Source organism: Nyctereutes procyonoides, unplaced genomic scaffold (genome assembly GCF_905146905.1).
Source record: "Nyctereutes procyonoides isolate TBG_1078 unplaced genomic scaffold, NYPRO_anot_genome, whole genome shotgun sequence".
NCBI classification, from domain to species: Eukaryota; Metazoa; Chordata; class Mammalia; order Carnivora; family Canidae; genus Nyctereutes; species Nyctereutes procyonoides.
Window position 1 is genome coordinate 23,710,006 of NW_026575052.1, and position 22,313 is coordinate 23,732,318.

The 22,313-nt window shown below is 40.8% G+C and overlaps 1 protein-coding gene across 2 annotated transcripts in view; it reads left to right on the top strand.

The window, feature by feature from the left end:
- FTO (FTO alpha-ketoglutarate dependent dioxygenase) overlaps nucleotides 1-22,313 on the top strand; it is a 379,547-nt gene that overhangs the window by 180,566 nt on the left and 176,668 nt on the right. The window lies entirely within an intron of this gene.

Here is a 22,313-nt window from a genome sequence, read left to right on the forward strand (position 1 = left end):
GGAAGGCGAGTGGAGGCACTTGCAAGTTTTGAATTAAGTCTTAATTTAAATAGTAGTAACAATAGCAGACTCTTATATGATACTTATTAAGTACCAGGCACTATTCTGAATGTTTTATATATAACTTATTTAACTTTTATGACAACCCCATAAAGTGTAGGTATGATGGTTCTCTATTTCATAAACCAGGAGACTGAACCACAAAAGGTTTACATAACTTCCTTAAGATCACACAGTCCCTAAAGTGAGGGAACTGGGATTTGAACTCAGTAAGGCTGGCCCTAGGGTCATGCCCTTCACTCCCTCCCTCTTCTGCCTCCAAACCATTGGCTTTGGAATGTCATGGGAAACTGATAAAAGCCTGCCACACTCTAGAAGTGGTATTACTGCACAGACTTTTAAATATCCTGGAAACAGTGAACTGAGCAGCAAAAATGTGTAGCTGTTGCTCAGCCCAATTTTATGATAATGAAAAGATCAAGTCAGAACTGTGAAGGGGTCTTAGTTTGAAAATCTAGGTCAGAATCCGGAAGTCCTTGCTTTCCAGACATCTCCTCAGATCTTTAGATCATGCCCTTTTCATATATATCTGAGGAAGGAATGTTATAATCCTTCTTTTATTGTACTAATAGTATCACAAAAATGGATCCCTCCAAAGACCTGAGCCTCAGTATAAAACTGAACATTGTAAAACTGAGTCAGAGGTAATGAAAAGTCCATGCCTTAATCTCCGTAGCCCCATTCCTAAAATTAGCCTGTGTGGAGTATGCTCCATTTTTATGGGATGTATATATAAAAGCAGCTTGAGTTTCAGGAACTTTTTTTTACTGTGTTATTCTGGTTTTGTCCATTTACATATGAGTTAGAAGAACCTTTATTTAGCAGGCTTTGACTCCTTAAAACATCGGATTGACTTTGGCATTGTAATTTGGCAACTCCACAAGTTAGCATTGACAAATAAATAATAAAGGAACTCATTGATTATGCAAACAAATAAATGAAAATAAAAAAAATAAAATTCTTTGCATTGCTTTTGTTCAAGGTTTTGTTTGTGTGTGTTTTTTTTTTCCTTCTAAAGAGTAGTCTTGGGTATTATGAGCTTACTGATTATATTCATTATGAATTCATTTGAAATATGTAGTTATAATTTTTAAGAAGTCAGGCCATGGCACATTAGTTAGACGGAATATCTTCTGTTTACTTTATGACTCTTGTATAAAAAATACCAGGAAGAAGAGTGATCTTGGGAATTCTCCAGAGCCAGTTTCCTTGCAGTTGGTGTGGCATTACTGAGTGTTCTGAGTGAAATCAATGGCCCCAGTGTCTCTCCTCAGCAAGCCTCAGGGTGATCATTATCAACAGAGTGAAGGTTTGGTCCAAGATAAAAGGGATGATACTTCTAAATTAAATTTAAGCATGGCTTCAAGCCTCTTTAAATGACTTTTAACAAATTCATAATGATTTATTTTTGCTATTGGAAGAGACAGAAGATAATAATCATCGAGAGAGTCCATGGTTCTGTGGCTCTGTTAGTACAGTGCCATCTGGTATTTGTATACTAGGGGTGGGGCATGGGGGGACTGGCTGGCACTGGCCCTTTCGAATTCCAGCTTTTGTACCAGCCCACCTCATATGTTTGCAGTTGTAAGCAGTAGGGGGCAATGTTGAGCTACCAGTTTGAGGCCTCCAGATGCTGGCCTTTCAGGAAAATGTACACAAATGTACCATTAACTGTCAAGAATTATCCCTGTTGCTTCAAGTTAGCTGTAATCTCCAAGATTCCATAACACAGGAAATCAGTTGTGGGTTAACAAATTCAACAGCAATTTAACATAAAAAGTGCAGTGTTTGGTGCACATTTGGATTCTATAGATTTAGACTAATCTGAACGGCATTTCTGAATGTACTTGCTTTGCTTCCAGGGAATATATTACTCAAAATTATGATCCTTTTAGACAAATGATTCTTCTTTATCTCTGTGCTTTTTTTTAAATTTAAAATCAGGTGTGTATTAAGACTTCCCTAATTAATGTATTTTGTCTGTTGTGCACCATCTTATGGATCTCTTGCAGTCGAAACAAAACAAAACAAAACACCTCAGGCAATATGTACATTACTTTTCACCTTTTGCTTATGAGTAAAGCAACCTTTGATGGCCCTCACACCAGGGAAGAGACTTGCGTTGTGATTTCTCTCTGTTCTTTTTTTTCCACTTTGTGGTTGGAAGGTGTAGTCTCAGGTTGAATACAGAAGAATGGAAAATGAGCTTTGAAATCACGTTTCTTCCCTTAATGGTAATTGCTTCTTCACATGTCATAACCAGTCACATATTTCAGAAACTTTAGGCCACTGCCTCTAAAACTGACCCAGCCTCTACTTCCCATTCTCTGTTCCAGCAAGCGCTGTTTTTTATCACACTGTTTATTCTTGCCACTTTACCCCCTGAGGATAGTTTTACTCTCTGCTTGCTCTTGTGATGTAAATGTTAAACCCTATATTTGAATGACATTCTGATAAAATATCACATTTTCCCTGAATATTACCTCATGAATTTATGAGCCATCAAGCCCAAAGCAACACAACCCATTCTTAAACCCAAGAATTTAGCCTTGCCTTCTCATTTCATCTGTGCTCCCTATGCAGGATGGTATGCTATTCAGATATTTGTATTTTATTTTATTTTCTTAAACCAACCCACCACTTCACAACGAAGATTAGTGTATTATGAGGAGACTCTTCAGGATAAGAGAGAGTTACCATTTGAAAGAAACTGTACAAGCTTTGCTTTCTGGGTAAAGAGAAGTCTGAAAAGCCGAAGTCTCCTGTGAGGTGAGGAAGTCTTGCCGTAGCCAGATTCAATGGATAGGCCATTTGTCTCTCAGGGTCTGGTATCGCACTTTGCAAAACTGACATTTATTTTACCTATAAAAATGTTTTAACACTATCAACTTCACAGTGATACAGAAAAGAATGCTAGGTGTGGTGTCCTCTAAATTGATGACATTTATTCATTTTCCCCTGACCTTAAAAAACAAAAGGTCAATTTAGTATAATCCCATGGAAATACTCTAGAATAATTTCCAGAGTGAATATTTTCAGAAGTACTGATTATTGATACACTGGAGAGAAATTTCCTCATGCCTCTTTAAAAAAAATTTTTTTTTTATTCCTTCTTTCTTATAGAAGAGGAGAGTAGAATCCTGATCATCTTGAATTGCATTTCCTGTCTTGACAGTTTTTAGCACCCAGATAGCAGTGCGTTTATATGGCAGTTGGCCTTAATAACCTTTATTGACTTTAGTGGGAAGGAGCCAAGACTGGATCATTTTAATGTATCCGTTTTGAAACAGTGTAAAACACAACATATAATTATGTTGGGTAAGCTATAGGCTACATTAAATTCTACCCATTTATGTTAAAATTTGGCCCAGGAGAGCAGAGAGACGTGGAAAATGAGTAGGTGTTTTATTTAATTCTGTTACCAGTTTCTTATTGTTAAAAGTTTTAAGAGAGCAAAGTACTTACGACTGTAAAGGTTGTCCTTTACAAGTTAGTTATAATAGTTTAATTTCAAGATGAGTCATGCGTTTTTCCTTGTCATTTTGGCCTGTGTAAATCATCTGGGAGAACTCATGCCAAGAGCCTGTCCACTGCTGTCTGGTGGAGCCTTTCTTAGTATAGGTTACACAGGCACAAGCAGTGATTAAGCTGAGGAGCAGTTTGTTTGTTTTTGGAGAGATTAATGAAGCTATCATCACAGTGCCTTAGATTAAATTCTTTGTAACCGAATAGAGGAACAAGGCTGCCTTTTAATGCACTGAAGTATATACTGAGTATACCAGTATCTACTATTCTATTTGAATTCAATTAGCTAAATTCATTTTTATCTTTATTCTAGGATTGAAGATTTTTGGGGGGTATGAGGAAGAAGGTGATATAAATAGTAATTTTTTGCCTGTGTTAATAGTGAAGCCACCGACTTATATTTATATATATGTGTGTGTGTGTGTTGTAAGTATGTATGTGTATATATAAATATCTTTCCTTAAATGTTAACTGTATATACTCAATTATATTTGCAAACATAATCCTTTCTTCCATTTTTTGGAATTAGCATCTCTGATACAAGAGCAGAGTATATTGTAGTAAAACTTAGGATTTGATGTGAGATGTCTGATGGTTTCCAACTAAAATTTAAGTATCCTTCTCCCTTTTTGGAGTGGGGCAGTGCTGAATGGCTCAGGATAAACACAGATTGGAGGCAGGTAAACAGTCACAAGAATCCAATAATTCAAATTAGGTACACAGACACTGAATTTAGGAACCTCTATATTTAGCTTTGGAAATTTGGAAAAGAAAAGAAAAATCACTTTTCAGCTACAGTGGCTAAATATCCTTGGCTCCCAGTTTTTATTTTCTTAAACATGTTCATTGAAGGTTGATGCTTTCGATTCTCCTCCCTCTCCAGCCACCCACTGCTATTACCCACAACTGCATTGTTCTATTAAGAGTAAAGTATCTGAGGGGAAATTGTACGTGTAATTTAGCAATGAATTTCTAACAGGTTTTGCCTTCTTTGATTGCCTCCTGGATTTCTCTCAGAGTTTTCCAGTTTTTCCCTTAGTCACTGCAGACTTAGTAATGAATTTAAAAAAAAAAAAAAAGGAAGCATTGTGTATCCTGTCTTTTTGGGAAAAAAAAAATTTACAATTCCAAGAGAATTCAGGCTTAAGCTTGAGAAACAGAATGTGCATCGAAAGCACAAAGGACTATGTTTATGATTCTCTTTGAAGTGTTTTTGCAACTGGATAAGGAAAATTTTAGAAACCGTCTGATAGTGTTCAGGGTAAATACTTAAACCCCTTTAGAGAATTTCACACACAGATACTGTGCAGCAGAAAAAAGGGATACTTATGTTTCTTAAAGCTGCTACAGCCTACAGCTTTGTACTTAAAGACAGAGGTGTTGAATAGAATTCTACTGAGGATACATCCAGTGACAATATCTCCAGGAACATCAGAGCAAACCAGTGGGTAGGACTTTCTGTTTTTAACCCTTATATGAGCTGTATGAGAATTGAGCTTTATTGGTACCAAGTACTAGGATGTGCCTGCTACATCCCAGGAATGTTAAGAGGATCGTTCAGGTGCCTCTGCCCTGCACACAAGAGGAACAATGCTAAAAATGCAGAAGACAGTGAAACAGAGTGACAAGAGCTAGGAAACTCCAAGTGAGAGCCTTGCCATCTCTCTTAACTCTTGTGAACACGTGCAGAGAAAACCTGGAATAAACAGCTACAGTTTCTATTTTAGCCTTGATTCCATAGGCTTTCACTACATTTTGCTAGCCTTTGTTAAACACCCCCCACACACACACACACACAGGCAGGCGTGCACATTTCACACATGTTCTATTTTCTTTTCAAATAGACAGATTTGGTTGTTTTAAATAAATTTAGCCACACCAGGTTTCAGATTGATGTAAAGGTGTGAAGATCCTGCTACTTTCCCCTGGCGGGTTCTAGCATAACCTTGACTGCTAGAATTTCTTTTGGATTCCTTTGACTAGCAGGAAGATGCTGAATCACAACCCCTGGTGCTGGATTGGGATGTCAGTAATTTCCATCTTTTTCTGGAAAAGATACAGCCTAAAAAAATTGTATACCTTATTTCCTCTAGTTCTTTTGGAGGGTGAGTAAGGTAGGGAGTGGGACATTAAATTCAGTTCTAGTCTGTTGTTTATCTTATTAGAAATACCTTTGAGATATTCTAGAAGAACCTGTCTAGAAGAATGAAATTATGTTTTAAAAAAAATCATCAGACCTATAATTTTAAAAGGAAAGCAGGATTTCCAAAGGATGTATGCCAGTTGTTAGGAGCATTATCAAGATTATAGGATTTTTCCTCCCAAGTTGGTTAACAAGTGGTCCCTAAAACTTTTACCTTCTGAAGAAAATTGTTACAATGATCAAATGAAAAAAAAAATCACCACTAGTAATTTTATTTTTCTAAGGATCTTATTTATTTGAGAAAGAGAAAGCATGAACAGGGGAAGGAGCAGGGGGAGAGGGAGAAGCAGACTCTCCGCTGCACTCAGAGCCCAACGTGGGGCTTGATCCCAGAACTCTGAGATTATAATTGGAGTCGAAGGCAGTTGCTTAGCCCACTGAGCCCCCCCGCCCCCCCGCAGGGTCCCTCCACTAGTGATTTTAGAAGGAAATTGTAGACAGTCCTCAGTTTAGGAGACATTACTTAGGGGTCATTTGACTGAGTCCCTGTTAGTGACAGCGTCCCTTCCCTCTTATTTCCCTTCCTCCAGAACTGGGGTCAGTCCGGAGCTAGTGTGACTCAAAGAATTGGAGCCCAGTGCTACTTTGGTAATGTTTCTATCGTATGTGGGCTAAATACTTTGGGAAGCTGGGCTGGGAATCTTTCCATATTTTGCAAAAATGTCTCTATGGAGAAACGTGGTCCCAGTGCCAGAATCTGACTTACCAGAAACCTCCGGGAACACATTAAGTTGACTCTTCCGTGCATTAAGGGTAACATAACCATGATCCTACTCTCTTTTCATTGACATCTGCAAAAGAATGACCTTTTTTTTAAACCAAGAGAAACTTGATATGTTGCCTTTTCAGGATTCCTGAAAGTATCTCTGTGATCATCAACATCTACAAGATGATGTTTTTAACACCGTCTTCTCCCCTAACACGTAAATTATGATTGACTTTTTTTGTATTTCCTCTATGTGACCTCAGCCCATCTGGAACCACCTGTGACGATCTCATTTGTGAATTTTTCTTTGATGTGTATAAAAATCTCAGATGACCTCCAACTTGTTTTTGGTTTGATTGATTGACAAAATTAGCCTTCAAATAAAAATCTGAAGTATTATAGCAATACTCAAAAAATTAATTTCTACTATTTCAGACATAATCTGCTTTTTATGAAGACTTAGAACAAGTGGTAGCTTGAAAATATATATCTCTTCACTTAAATATTACTAATTTAAATGAGCAATTATGAAATACCCAGAATAATGCATCAGGTCTTAAACAGATGTTGGGGAATTAAGAGGGCTTGTATTTTATTTGATGTCATATACATTTTGTGTAGTTAACAGTGAATTTTTTTTTATTGGATGGAAGTAGTGGGACATTCCAATGCCTGTAATAGATTAGTATTGTCTATTAGTACCAGGGTCTGATGTCTTGGAGGCTCGAACAGTGATTGGGCAAGGTGGGCCATATGTAGCTATTTAGTAATAATATTTCAAATTCAACATATCTCAAACCAAACTCTTAACTCCCATAATCTACAATCCTGTCTCCCAGGATCACACAGTTCAATAATTTGCTTAACCTATAACCTTGGAGTTCTCTTGATTTATCTCTTGATTTAGCAGTGAATCCTGTTAACTCTGTTTTTAAAATATTTGTGATCTGGCCACCCTTCGTTACCCCCTGTGCTACCACTTTGGTAAGAGCCACCATCATTTGTAGAAAGAGCCTCCCTGCTTCTATCACCCTGTGTCCATCCCTGTGAGAGTGTTCGTTTAAAATATAAGTCTGGTATTTCACTCCCCCAGCCCAAACCTACCATCACGTGCAGATATCTCACTTCCTTGCAGTGGGTCTAGTGCACTACAGAGTCTGTCCACCCACACCCCCACACCCCCAGAACATTATTTCTCCTCCCTTCTAGTCCCCCACTTGCCCTTTTACTGTCTTTAGAACATGCCCATCTTTCTCCTGCATCATGGTCTTTGCATTTGCTGTCACATCCGTCTAGAATATTCTTCACTCTGTTTATTAGCATGACTCACTCCCTCACTTCATGTCACTCCTTGGAGAGAGTTTCTTACGATAGTGCCTTGCCCTGTTCTGCTTTGCTTTCTATTGCTCTCCACCATCTGCCATGATACACATTTATTGTCTGCCTCTACCTAACATAATCTTTGTGAGAGCCGGACTTTGTTTTATTCACTGTAATTTCCCCAGCTTCTTGAACAGCGTCTGGTACATAGTAGGGACCCGACACTTAACTTGTTGAAGAAATGAATTGATGTGAGGTCAATGTTCCTGTCCAGCCGTTTCTCCCACCCACGTTAAACAGCATGGCCTTTAATAAATTCTTTTTAACTCTGTACATTTCCCTAAAATGTCAGGTCCTGCTTAACAGGAATACTGTGGGGTTAGTTTTATTTTTAAACAAACAACCCTCCCAACAATGCCCCCAGATACCTTTAACATTTAAAAAATAATAATATCGAGAGTACAGAGGATGCCTGAGAATGTCCTGTTTTATGCCTTTGGCATTTACAGTGAGAAGATGGAGCAGTCACTGGCAAACAACTTATGCAAATATGAAAAACATTTTTAAAATGTGAGACGTAAGTAGGTTATTAGCAGCAGTACCGCTAAAACTTAGAATTTTGGTGTTTTGTCTCATCTGTTGGCATCCTTCATATTTTAGATTTTCCTGTTGGGAAACTTAGTAGAGTAAAATTGTCAAAAAATTAAATGAGTTGCCCAACAAAGCTTGGACGTTTTTATTACTAATTTCCAAAAGTTATATGGGGAAAGCAGTGTGTACTGGACAGGTTTTGGGCACAGAACTAGGAAAATCTCTGAGGAGTAAACTGACTTCCGCTAGACAAGCTGAAAACTGATTAAAATATTTATCATCCTTTGGGTATGCAATAGCTTTTGATGATGGAAGGCATATTAATATTCATCTTTGCTGCTTGTCTACACTTCAGACAGATCCCAGGAAAGGATGTTCAGATGACCAGTTTTCTTCCTCACCAGGAGTCCTTGAGCCCCAGTACAGCTTGGAACCAAGAAATGACTTGTGATGTGATTGAGCTTTTCCTCTGGGGGCTGGGGCTGGGGGAATACAAACCAGGAGAGACCTCTGGGCTGGAAAGCTTTAAAGGATTACTGCTTTCTCACAGGAAGTCTTTTGCTAGAACAAAGGGAAAAGTTTGGTTGTAATTTTACAACCAGCAGAACTGCCATTGCTGAGTCCATGAGGCAGCCCTGGCTTCTTGGGTGAAGTAGGGGGGGACCGAAGTCTTACAAAGGCTTTTGGTGTGCATGCCACTGGAGGCTGAAGACTCTCCACTCCTTCCTCCGATGTTTGCTAAGGAGAGAGAAATTAGTAGCATTCGCTGCTGACCCCAAGCAATTCTGACTGGTTGTTCTGGAGTGTCCCATATCTCTTTTGTCTTGACACAGAGTGAACATATATAGTGTCCTCCTAGCCAGGCATTAGGAATACAAGGTGGCCTGCTGGGGTTCTCAGGATCTGTCTTTAAAATGCTTGTTTGTTTTTTACTTTGGTGGGAAAAAGAATCTGGCTTAATTAGTTTAGTTAGGCAGTGTTGTTTTCTAAGTTAGCATAGCCTTGATTCCATTTCAGGAGGCAGCAAATAAGAGCTCTGAAAGAAACTGACCTTCTTATTGAGTGGTCTGCAAAACCTGGAAATTGAATAGAATATTCTTATAAACAAGGCTGTGTTAAAACACTCCGTTTCTGTCTTTTAAATCTGAAACATTAACATCTTTTGCATTCTTGTTTTTGTTATTCTGCGCTGAGATATTTTTATGGAATATACCTTAAAAAAATCCGGACCGTAATTATATTTGTAGCCTATTTTAATAGAGTGGCATCAGAAAAGAAATATTAATTCTTCATTCTAGTCATTTCTTCACTCATCTGTACCACTTTGTGCAGATAAGTGTGAAGTTCTACAAAAAGCCAGGACTTCTGTCTCCCAGGTTGATAAGGCACAAAGCAGTAAGTAATTCAGAGGAAGAAAAATCAAAGGGGAGAGTGGATTCTGACACAGGCCTTTGGGAATACAAAGGATTTTGATAGATGGAGATGGGTGGAGGATATTCAGAGATGCTAGAAGCAGAGACATCATAGTGGGAAAACACAAAATCTGCTCACAAACTTGATGAGACTGGATGGAGTGTGGTTTGTGTGAGTCCAGTAGTGAGAGATAAGATTAGAAAGATTAGCAAGGACCCTTTTCTAATGCATTTCTTTGCAAGGTACAGTGCTTTCACCCCTTAATGACTGCCTTCCTATCTTAGTCGTGGAAAGCCAAGTGCTGATCATGTGCAACTACAAAGAAAATGAAATCTATCTTACTATCTCGCATCGGTGAAGGGGAAACAAGCCAAAATTCTGTTATTTGTGCTAATTTCAAGGCTTGTCTGCATCCTGAATACAGCACATAAGCAACACTGTACGTTTTTAGCGGGAGAATTACGAATGAACTGATCTATTTTCCTACCAGGGTCTTTTTTTTTTTCCTCACAGATTGAATACCAGCCTAATAATTTTGGATTTCGGTCAGAGCCAGGTTTTCCCACGTGTGAGCCACTTATGATTCTCTTCCTTGTTCAGCTCTATCTTTATTTATTTATTTATTTATTTATTTATTTATTTATTTATTTATTTAGATATGGGAATTGAGGTCTGGAGGAAGTGACATCTCCACTGCCTCTTGGAGAGACAGCAGTTTTTGAGGACTTACGTACTTACATAAAAGTATTTTGAAATACAGCCAGAGTGCCATTCAGGAGTTATTTGATTTGGTTCAGGATAGCGAGTGTGGTAATCTATCATTTCCACTGCTGAAATAGAGTGGTTTCTTTCCCCTGCATTTCTCCCCATTCTTTGGCTAATAGCTCCACATTAGTGCCTGTAGACTCCACGCTGCCCTGTATTTGCCATCGCGTTTCGGCTTCTCAGTCACACCACTTGAAAGACTGAGTCAGGGCAGCCCAGGTGGCTCAGCGGTTTAGCGCTGCCTTCAGCCCAGGGCGTGATCCTGGAGATCTGGGATCGAGTCCCACATCAGGCTCCCTGCATGGAGCCTGCTTCTCCCTCTGCCTGTGTCTGCCTCTCTCTGTGTGTCTCTCATGAATAAATAAATAAAATCTTTAGAAAAAAAAAAAAGACTGAGTCAATGTTCAGAATGTAAATGGTGGTTGTTCACTCTGGTCTCTTCTACCTTTATATATAGATTTCTGCTAGACTCTCATTCTGTTCCTCTGTGCGATGTTACTACTTTCCAGTGACTGGTTTTATTACTTTTAAGGCACAAGGTGTTAATTCTCAAGTGATTAATAACTCCCTGTTACTTTGTTCTTCAGATGTGGGCTTCTGTAGGATTGCCTCAACTTTGATTCTGCTCAGGAAACTAAGGTCTGAAGTGAATTTAGAGGCTACTATCTCTCCTTACATATTGGTGAGATGAAGAAATGATATTATGGGGCTACTGTTTCATTTTACCAGAGAGCCTTCTGAGAGTCACACCCAAGTGACGTTTCCCTAGAGAATGGACTTCATGCTTTTTAAAATGATATCTCCTTGATATCTCTTCATATCTCTTTATTCTTCATAATGCAAAAAAAAAAAAAAAAAAGACTGGTAGCAGTGATGCAGTTTTGTCATTGCTTACTTTCTTTCAAGGCCTGGAACCTTTTCCCATGATCTTTATGTATTGTCTATACCAGTTGTGCCCGTACCTGCACTTGCCACATTCTGACAAGCTGAGGTCCAGCTGCCATGGAATCTTGCAATGTCAGAGTAAGAAGGGACCCAAGGAACGAGCATCCCATTCTCTTTCTCTTGGAAAAGGAAGGGCTCAGAATGTACAGAGGCTTGTCTGGAGGCAACAGAGCCAAAAACTGGTGGACCTAGAGCCCAGATTTCCCAATTCCCAGTTGAGTATCTGCCACCATTCCCAAGTCTTCCATTGGCCATGCCTTCTGTCTTGTAGTGCATCTACCAACTTTCAACTGGATGCACGTAGCAAAATATGATGACGTGAATGTTGCTCTGGACCCTTTTCTCTGCCCTGTGTTTGAACCTGGCATGTCAAAATTAGGCTCTTTCATATGAAGGTGGGCATACTGTATTTTCCTGTCTAGCATCTGTTTCTCCTTCTCTAACAGCATCTGGAGGTTACATGGTGGACCACTTTCTTCAGTGGCTCCAGGTGTAAGTGCATTGCCTTAGTCTGGCTACCTCATGAGCATGTGGTAAGTTCTTTTCGGACTATTGGTGACACCTGGGCACAGGGCAGAATTTAACAAGTACAAAAAGCTTATGAGTGCAAAGTAAGTCTTTCTCACCACTAATTCCCCCAACCACCCTTTCCTCTTCCTGGAGCCTCAAACCCTTCACAACGTTTTCTGTACCTTTCCAGAGATATTCTGTATACTTAGAAATGTTTATGTGTTGTTCCTCAAATGAGTAACAGTCTGAAATCTTTCCATATTTGTATATTCTTTTAAACAACTGCATGGTTTTTCATCATGTGGTTTCATAATTTAACTAATCCCTTACCATCTTTAGTCTTCTGAATTCACAAATAATGTTGAAATGAATATTATAATGCAAAAGATTTTCATGTATAACATCTATGATAATATCTAGGAGCAGAATTGCTGGATCAAAGAATGTGTATTTTTAGCTTTAAGAGGGATAGTCAAATTGCTGTCCATAGAATTTGGAGCAAAGATTGTGTGTGCATGTGTATTTATGTATCTGTGTATATGTACATATATGTAGAGTTTGTGATATAGTACTTGTTTCTCCTACATCCTCACCAGTGCAGTATATTAACAGAATTTTTGCAGCTGTGATTGGTAAAAACTGGTGTCTCACAGTTTTCATTTACATATCTCTCCTTCCTGTTTTATAGATGAAGAGACTGAGGCTCAGAGAGGTCAGAGACTTTGCCAAGGTCACAGAAGCAGAGAGTGACAGAGCTAGGCTTTGCAGGTAACAGAGGCAGCCTGGCTCCAGTCTCCTCTCTTAATCACCAGAATCTTAGCTAAAACCCTGTTGTGTTACTTGCAACCAAAGAATTCTGATAGAAGTAGAGGTTCTATAGCAAGGAACACTCATATTTCCTTGGCAAGTAAATGTGGGAGGATTGTTCTCTTTCACCACGTAGTTGTGTGCCAGGTCAGCTGAATCAGTCCAGGTGATCAGAGCAGTTGCCCTGGCATCCAGTGACATTATCACGTGGTGAAACTGCCTTCCATATGGGAGGTACTTGGCCCTTTACCCTGCCAAGTCTTAAGGCTCTGTGCTATAGCTGTTTCTGTCAACGGAAGGTGAAGGGGGGCTCCTTACCCCTGGAAACATGGCACACTGACTAATTTACTCTTTAGTTATGTTCTTAAGGGATTCTATTCAGTACCAAATTTCTGTTGTGTTGTGAAATGCTGAGCCTCTTTGGCCTCTCCAGCTTCTTTCATTCTCTTCTACCTGTCAGTCTTCAGTAGGTCATTTCAGCAGTTGCTCATTGTCTGTTCATGGCCTTTTTCGGCTTGGCTCCAGAATTGTGGGTTGAAGCTTTTAGCCTGCACATATTCTTCCTAGGTAAGAGTTTATCTTCAGAAGTCTCTGGAGAGGACTTGAGATTATGGGGGAGGGGGTTGGAATTCTATTTTCAGGTTAAAGGCAAGGATGAAAAGAGATCTCAGGGGGCAGGGTGGTGGAGAACTTTCCTTCAACCCCCTCAGTAAAGCATGTTGGTAGACTGATTCTCAGGAGCTGGGTAGAAAGCCCCTCTATCACTCTAGGCCCTGCTGGGTCTCATCTCCTGTTGTCTTGAGAAGTCTGCTTCTGTTGCTGGCTATAACTCCCAAGTCATTTCAGGTTGAACCCCATTACCTTTGAAGTCTACAAACTTAGGTATTTTTGGATTAAGAGCTTGAGCTCTCAAGTGAGTCAGGCTAGGGTTCGAGCCTTGGCACCGTCACTTAGCTATGTATGATACTGGGTGGTCACTCTGGGGATTTTAGGTATCTATATCTGTAAAATGGGGATAATGGAAGTGCTTCCCTTAGCAGATCATTATGAGATTTGTTGAGGTGATAGGTGCAGCATTTTGCATATTGCCTGCCATATTTTTAGCATTGTTGATTTGAATCTATCCTGTTTATTCCTCCTGCCATCTACCAATTCCGTGTCCCCTTACTTCTCATCTAACACATTCGTATAGCTCTCTGAGACCCCCATCTCGGCTTATGTTATGTTTGCACATAATCTGTGCTTCCCATTCAGGCCTTTTTTAAAAAGTCATCTGAGAGTGGCTCTTTGTCTAACTTTTTACTCTACTTGATTTTTCCTCAGGGCACTTACTAATATCTGAATTTATGTCCTATAAATGTTTGTTTCCTGTGCTAGAACGTTAAGCACCTTGAGGACAGGGACTTTGTCCTGTCTAACTGCTATGTTCTCAATGCTCAGAGTCAGAACCCAAAGTATTTGTTGGGCAAGTGAAGACACAAATGCTTCATGGGTACAGGCTTCCTCCGAGGTGCCTCTTTTTATGCCACAGGTACTCTTACACGATATTTGTTGAATGACCTGCTGCCCCTTTTTCTTGGTTTAATACATTTTGAAAACTGCCTTGTTTTAAAAATGTGCAGTAATTATCCATTACCAACTGCAGAAACCTTATCTTTTCAGGCTTCTCTGGAATATAATTTGTCTGCATTAGAGGCATTCAGCATTAAGATGTATGTAAGAGACCCTTATGCACCTTTTTAAAGACATGAGCACCATCTTCAGGAGTTTGGGTTCGGTAGCTATAGCTTTCAATCTTGGCTACTCATTTGAATCATCCAGGATTAATTTTGTAAATGTATCCTGTGCGTTTCACCTCTAGTGACATTGATTTAATTGGTCTAAACTGTGGCTTCTGTTGGTTCGAAGGTATTATCAAGTTGCTGTATATTTAAAAAGGCTCACAGGTGAGTCTTACGTGTTCAGGATTGAGAACTCCTGTCCAACAGGTATCTGACCTCTTACCAGATTAGCTTGATTGTGTGGATGAATTACGAACATATTAGCAAATTGACGGGAAAGCTGTCTTACTTTAACCAGCACGAATGTACCTGCTGTTTCCCAAATTCAATGGAGGACTTGAGAGGGAAATAGCCACATTTAAAATTAGTATATAAAGTGGAAGATGATGTTGGTAGAAGATATAAATAGAACTATGAAAGTTGGGAAGACAGTGGTAGACATCTGGATGGATGGGATCTCAGAAGGCTTTGTGATTGGCAGGGACTTTTGAGTTGAGTCTTATAGAATGTGCAGAATTCTGGGAGGTGAAGATGGGGATGAGAGATTCCTTGGAGGGAATAGTGTGTGTACTGTAGAGGCAGGGACATGCAGGCCATATTCAAGGCCCCCTACAAGTGAGGCTGGCAGTCCTCCAAAGCTTGTCCACTTCTAGAGTTCTCTATCTCAGGAAGTGATAACACCACCCACATAGCTCTTCATGCCAGAAGTCAGGGATCCTCCCTTAAAACTCCCCTCTTCCCACCCCCACATAATCCAGTCTAAGAACTTTTACATCTAAAATATGTCCTGAGTCTGTCCATTTTTGTTCAGGTCCACTGCTACAAATCTAGTCCAAGATACTACTCTGACACCCTCGGACTGTTGCAGTAGCTTGCTGTCTGGATTTCTATATTCTTCACACAGCAGCCGGGGCAATGTTTTCAAATGCAGATCCAGTGGTGCCCCCTCCCTGAGTCAACCCATTAATGGGTTCCAGTTGCTGTTAAGATAAAGACTGAAATATTTTATCCAGCCCGCCTCTCCTGCCTTACATTCCCTCCAGTTTCTTTACTTCCATATTGCTTGCTGTACTGGCATTTTCTTGATGAATCCAGTACAGCTGCTCCCTTCTTCAAGGACTTTGCAAGTGTTTCTTCTTCGAATGTCCTCTCCCACCAACACATATATGGGTATATAGATTATTTCTACTGATTTTTCAGATCTCACCTCAACTTGCCCAGAAAAGCAGAAAAGCCTCCCTTGCCCTGTCTGACTAGGTCAGGTCCTTATCCTGTATTTCCCTCTTACCCTCATGAAATGTCTGGCTCACTGACTAGAGGCATTGAGTCTTTATGGCAGATAAAACTTGGGAGTACTTATCTGTCTCATGGAGATCCAGTGTTGCTGGAGACATTAAAATAGCTGAAGTGATTTTGGATAGTGAATTTATGAATCTCATTAGCCGTCCCTTGACAAAGAATGGGGAATGGTTGATCACGTTGTAAAATAGAATGTGAACAGCCATGCTGTTTCTTTGTCTAGATTCCTCCCAATTATTGGACAAACCAATTCCACAGTATTAATTTGAGTGCTGTTATCTGCAGTAAGACAGCCTTCATCAGATTTTCCTTGTGGGAGGCAAGTCTTAAAATGTACAACCCTCCCATGGAAGTCTTATGATGCAGCCAGGGCCCAGCTCTTAACAGATTGTGAGCAGATGAGTGAATTGGTGAAGATGAGGTGCCTTGGCTGGAGCCCCGTTACACCCTCTCTGTCACTGCTTTCCTAATTTCAGCATCCCAAACATCATTCACCTTAGATTTTAAGGAAGGACAGGGTGCCTGAAGTTGTCCTATTTTTATTTCCCTTGCCAGAGAGAGGCAATCACGGGAGCCTGTTCCTGCAGAAAGGTCAGGAGCCATCATCCTTGGTATTGCCACATGCTTGCCTAAGTTGGGGGTTATGTGACAAATTAGGAACTATCAGGTTGTATATTTTGGCATGTGGGAACCCTGCAGAATCTGGATGGCGGTGTCAGAAGAGCTGTTTAGATACCATTCCTTCTCACTCTTCCTGTGTTGATGCTCAGAATCACCATGCAGCTTGAAGGAACCAGGAAGTTTTCTGGCCCATGGTCCCCTTGGCACATGTACAAGAACCCTCATGCTGACTGAGATGGAATCTCCTGGTGAGAAGTGATTTGTTGTCCTGATTAGAATGTAAACACTTGCCGAAGTTGAGTTTTGTGTCTCATGTGAGTTTTATTATAGCCTTCTGTGTTTATAAACATGTCTTGGGCATGAAGGAGAAATGTGATAACCTCCGAGCACCCAAGAGCATATCCATGGGTTTTCTTTATGGGCTAAAGTTAAGATAACTTAGCTTCCTCCTCTTAGGAATCCCACAGTCCTCTGGCTCTTACCAGCTGGCCTGGGATGGTGCCCAGATTGCCATTTCATGATTGTTCCATCCTTTTCTAGTAGAGTTCATGAAGTCTTTTGACAAAGTACATTTCAGATTCAGCTGGCATCTAATAGAAGGGCACAAAGTCCAGATAAGGCTTTAGTCAATCTGACAGTTATTGAAAAAAAATTTTTTTTTTAAATTTCATGTGTCAAAGATCGGAGAAAACCAGGAGTGCTGTACTTGTGGAGTGTCGCATGCCTGTAAGGAAATAGGCACACACATAAGTAAGACATGATGTGAGATGTCAAATGGGAGGTAGAAACAAAATGTTGCAAGGGTGCCCCAGAGAATAAAAGTCAGATTGAAAAAAACTGGAGAAGACTTCATGGAAGTGGGGATGCTATTTTTTGTGGGGTTTTTTGAGGAGAGGAGGTGCCTATTAATTGTACCTCGAAGAGGGGCACCTAGGTGGCATAGTCAGTGAAGCATCTGCCTTCATCTCAGGTCATGATTCCAGGGTCTCGGGATCAAGCCCTACATCAGGCACCCTGCTCAGCAGAAAGTCTGCTTCTCCAGTCCCTCTGCCTGCCCCGCCCCCTGCTTGTGTTCTCTCTGTGTCAAATAAATAAATAAAATCTTAAAAAAAAAATTGTTCCTTGAAGAGTGAACTGACTTTCAGTAGGCAGTTTTCACATAAGGACAAGGCCTATTTTAAGCAGGGCAGACAGTAGGCACAGGGCACTGCTTCCAGAGAATGCTAGGGCTCATTTGCAGAAATGATGTAGTCCTTTGTAACCTGTACTTCAGAGACCTGTTTGGGATGAAATGGAAGATGAGGGACAGGTACCCAGGAAGCAGAGAACAGTGGAAAGAGGAGAAGGGGATCAACTCAAGAGAAGGGCCTTGAATGACAGGCTTAGGAATCTGGCCTGTAATCTGGAGATGGTGGTGGCAGTGGGATTCAAAGCCTTTCATAGGGTGGCAGGGCAGGCAGATCTATTTCTAGAATTGTACCCAGTGGCACGTGGATTGTGGAGAGGAGAGGCTGGGGCCACAAGGACCTTTTGCAAATATCCTGATGAGAAATAACGAGGTTTTGAACCAGGGTAGTAGCAGAGGGAAGAAAAGGTAGGGCCAAATTCTGGAGAATTTTTTATTTTATTTTATTTTATTTTATTTTATTTTATTTTATTTTATTTTATTTTATTTTATTTTATTTTATTCTATATATTTTCAAAGGTTTTATTTATTCATGAAAGACAGAGAGAGGCAGAGACATAGGAAGAGGAAGAAGCAGGCTCCCTGAAGGGAGCCTGATGTGGGACTTGATCCTAGGACCCTGGGATCATGACCTGAGCTGAAGGCAGATGCTCAACCACTGAGCCACCCAGGTGCCCCTGGGGTTTTATTTTTAAAGAGGGGCATACAACTTCACCATCATTTGGAGGTTGCAGTTAAGAGATGAGGGAGTTAATAGTTTCACAAGTAACTCGGGTTGTAGCTACTGGCTGGATGATAATACCATTTACCAAGCTAAGGAACAAAAGAGGAGGAAGTTTGAGGGCATATTGAGTTTGAGGAGTGAGTAGAACACCTAAGAAGATCTGGAAATGATGGTGTAGAACTCAGTAGAGACATCAGAGCCAGAGTAGATCTGGAGTTGGATTCAGGTCTTCAGGAGACATTCCTTTGGGGTTTGGCACAGTTGTCCCCTGTGTGGATCTGTGCCAGAAGCACCTGACACGTGACAGTCATCTGCACAGAGACCATGGTTGAAAAATCGGGAGTGTGTGAGAGAGAGTGTAGGTTTGAGAGTAAAGGGCATGCAGGACAGAGGGTGGGATGACCTCAGACAAGTACAGAAGAGCCAGGGAAATGACCTGAGATGTCAGTCAGAGAGGTTGGAAAAAAACCAGGACTAGATGGTGGGACTGAGGGAGACAACAAGTATCAAACCCCCAGAGAAGTCTGTAGAGTCAAGAAAAACCTTCCTGGTGCATCCAGCAGGGAAAGAATCTGAATTGAATGGCAAGGACAGGAGGACAAGGCAGGGGGAGCTGGGCAAACCCGTCTATACATTTCTGTGGTCTGAGTTGAGAAGAGGTTTTCAGAGAAGTTTTGTCAGTCCCTGGTGTTGATAAGTAAACCTGAGGTGCTTGACAAGAGGCACATTTTAGCCAGATGGGGGTGTTGTAGTTAGTTTTCTCCTGACTTCCTCCAGAAATCAGCCCGGAGACATTCACTTGCCCGGCAGCTGACTACCGAAAGGCTGACCTGAAGCTGCCAGCATTTTAATTTGCAAAACCATTGTTGTATTAAATCACAAATGGGAGGCAATTTAGCAGTGCATCTCCAAAATTGCACTGGGCGCTGGCTGTGGTTCTGCAGTTTATGTTGAAAACTAAAATTGAACTCTTGTGGCATAAAAACAGACGGTTGATTTTGTGATTAATTTGGTCTCTGAGGCCAGGGAAACTGCTAATGCTGTATATCAGTTCTAAAGTTGTGGTAGTATTTACAGAGCAAAATGAAAAATCAATATTGTAAGTACAGGATAGCTCTCTTAAAAATCCAAGGTGTGTTTTGTTGCAAATTGCACAGAAGAAGTCAACCCCCAAAGGGACAACCATACCTTCAATATTGCACAAGTGTGTATCTGTTGCGGACAAGCCAAAGAAAATGGTTGGGCTTTTTTTTATTATTTTATTTTTTTATTTTTATAGTGTCATGGGGAGTACGAGGTGAAGGATCAGATTGTTGCAGTTTTGAGTAAGACCTCACTTATGGTTATGTGTGTCCTCAGGCAGCCTCAAGCTGTAACCTCCAGAAGGGTCGTGTGATGGGAAGCCAGGAGACCTGGGTGATAACTTTAGCCTCTGCTGATCATGTGCTGCTGTTTCGTCTCTCCCCTCCCGCGTGTTCTGTGGTTTTGTGTGTTGCACTGCAGAGATGTGTTGGCTTACTTCAGTGAAAAAGGAGTGGCTTCCATCAGCATCATTACAAATAAGACACCTAAGGGGTTTGTTTACATTTTCCATTCCAAAAAGTGGGAATATAATTCTTTTTTTTATTAAGCCTGTCCATTTAGAGGGGATGTTTTAGTTGGCAGTGGTACTGTGGCGAAAAGCAGGTGTCTCCGCATCCAAGCAGTGATTTATTCTGTGATCCTGCCTGCCTTTTTCCTAAACTGAGCTGAAATTACTTAAGTATGATCCAGTTGAAATTTGCTACCAGCTTCTTAGCCAAGGACATTATAAAGTTCTAGCCTTACAGGTCAAATCTCATTTGGGTCCAAAAGAGTCAGATCCAGCTTAAGAAAAAAAAAAAAGAGAGTATGGGTAGAAATGCTTAGAGCTCACTTCAGCAAACTGTACCTCTGGTGGCCCTGTTAAAGCACTTCTGTTCTATGTGACTTATAATTAGTTGAGTGTTAGGGCTTGCGGTAGGTTGCCCTCCATGTATAGGCAGAGGTGGTGACTCATTTCTTTCTTTCCCATCTATCTCGCTTCTCTTCCTTTCAACTCACAAAATGAGTTGTGTGCTCTTTTGTAATATAAAGATTAGTGTAGCCATTTTTAAGTTACTTTTTTTGGCGATCTCTCTTAGGAGCTGACTCTTTGCAAAAGCAACACTTCCATCTTGTCAGAATGACAGTGATTACCGTATAGTTTGGATCATCTCCAAGCAGCTTTGTTCCTTGAAAAACGAACTTGATTAGATGAATAAAAGTTGGGTGTATTTGATGAGTCAGAGGGCAGGAAAATGTCCTTGTCTCTGATGAGGCTCTTACAGTCAGGCACAATTGAACATCAGCAATGAAATAAACCTTAATCTCCGAAGGGAAAAACCCTGGAGCATGAAAACTGTTCCCACTAGAAATGCTGTAAATCTTGCAAACCATGTAGGTTTTCTATTTGGGGCAACATCAAAGCCCAGTGACTTTAGAGATTAAAGTGTGTTTGACAAGCAAAACTTTCCCCGTGCCCCATTCTTTATGAGATTTGGCCTGTCTCTTCCCTTTGTCTCACCTCAGTATGACTTCCTTTCTTCCCCACAAGTGGGAAGCCTCGCTCCTCAAATCTGGAGCAGACTGCCGTGGTTTCTTCCCGTAAGGCTGGCAGTCCCTCATCTTTCCAGCATCTTCTAGCCCCAGTGGTGGGCAGCACCTTCTCACAGTCACTTCCCAGGGACCGTCTTACTTGTGGAGGAATTTCAAGGCCTTCTGCTAGCCATAAGCAGATCCAGCAACAGGAAGGCAGTAATTTCCCTCAGTTCAGAAAAGGAGTTAGTCTTTTATCTTAGAATTTCTATTTCTTTTGAAACCATGTTCTCTGGTGGCTTGGAAGACACTCTCAGGTTTGTTTTTTTTTTTAATCTGTTTCTAACTATGTTTGGGATGTCTCCAGGCTTTCCCTTTTGCAGACTGAAAATAAATGACCGTATTTTCGTTCAAATATAGAGAATTCCTTTTCAGATAAATTCGACGATCCCTTACGAGAGTAACAACTCTTTCTCAGTAACGTCTTTTTTGGAAAGTAAGGTGCAGTAAGGCAGTAAGATTTTGCTTGTAAAAAGAAAAAGGTGGGAGGGGAAACAGTTGTTTCCAAGGCACTGTGCTAATCGTGCTCTCCAAAGTCAGACATCCCTGTCTCCCGCCAAGTGCCTGTAAGATCTGGCCCTTCGCCGCTTCTCCGGGTGGTCAGACGGCAAGAGGAGGACAGACTAGGGAGGCAAATGGCTTTCAGGGTGAACCTCACCGCATGAAATCTCATTACTGGAAATGCGCTTTGTGTTTGTGGGTAGGTATCCCCCAGGGCAAGGATGGCAATGGGGAATGGTTAAGGGACTCACTAAAATATCTTAAATTGTCTCCGTTAAACATGTAGCCTCCTTAGAGGTCAGGCAGAGCTGAAACTCGAACAGCTGTACAACAAGCATCTGAGATTGTTTTTAATTGTGTCCCCTTTCTGTAACAGCAGTCATTCTTGTTTATATTGTCAAGAACCTTTCCAGCGAGCACAAGCGCACCATACTTGAAGGTCAAATGCTTAACCCTTCCGCATGGTTACAATGAAAACGGGCCCTTTTGTTTTCATTAATGTATACCCCAGCCTCAAATCCGGGGAGGATGGGGGCCTCACGCGCTCATCGAGCTGAAGTAACTTATTGTCAGAGTGCCACAAAGAGAGCATATTTTTGTCTCCATGCAACAGTTGCTCAGCCTTTCTTTGCCTGTGCACCCAACCACAAGACAGTAGGCCCATTTATCAACAGGCAGAAATTTTGGGTACCATTTTGTTC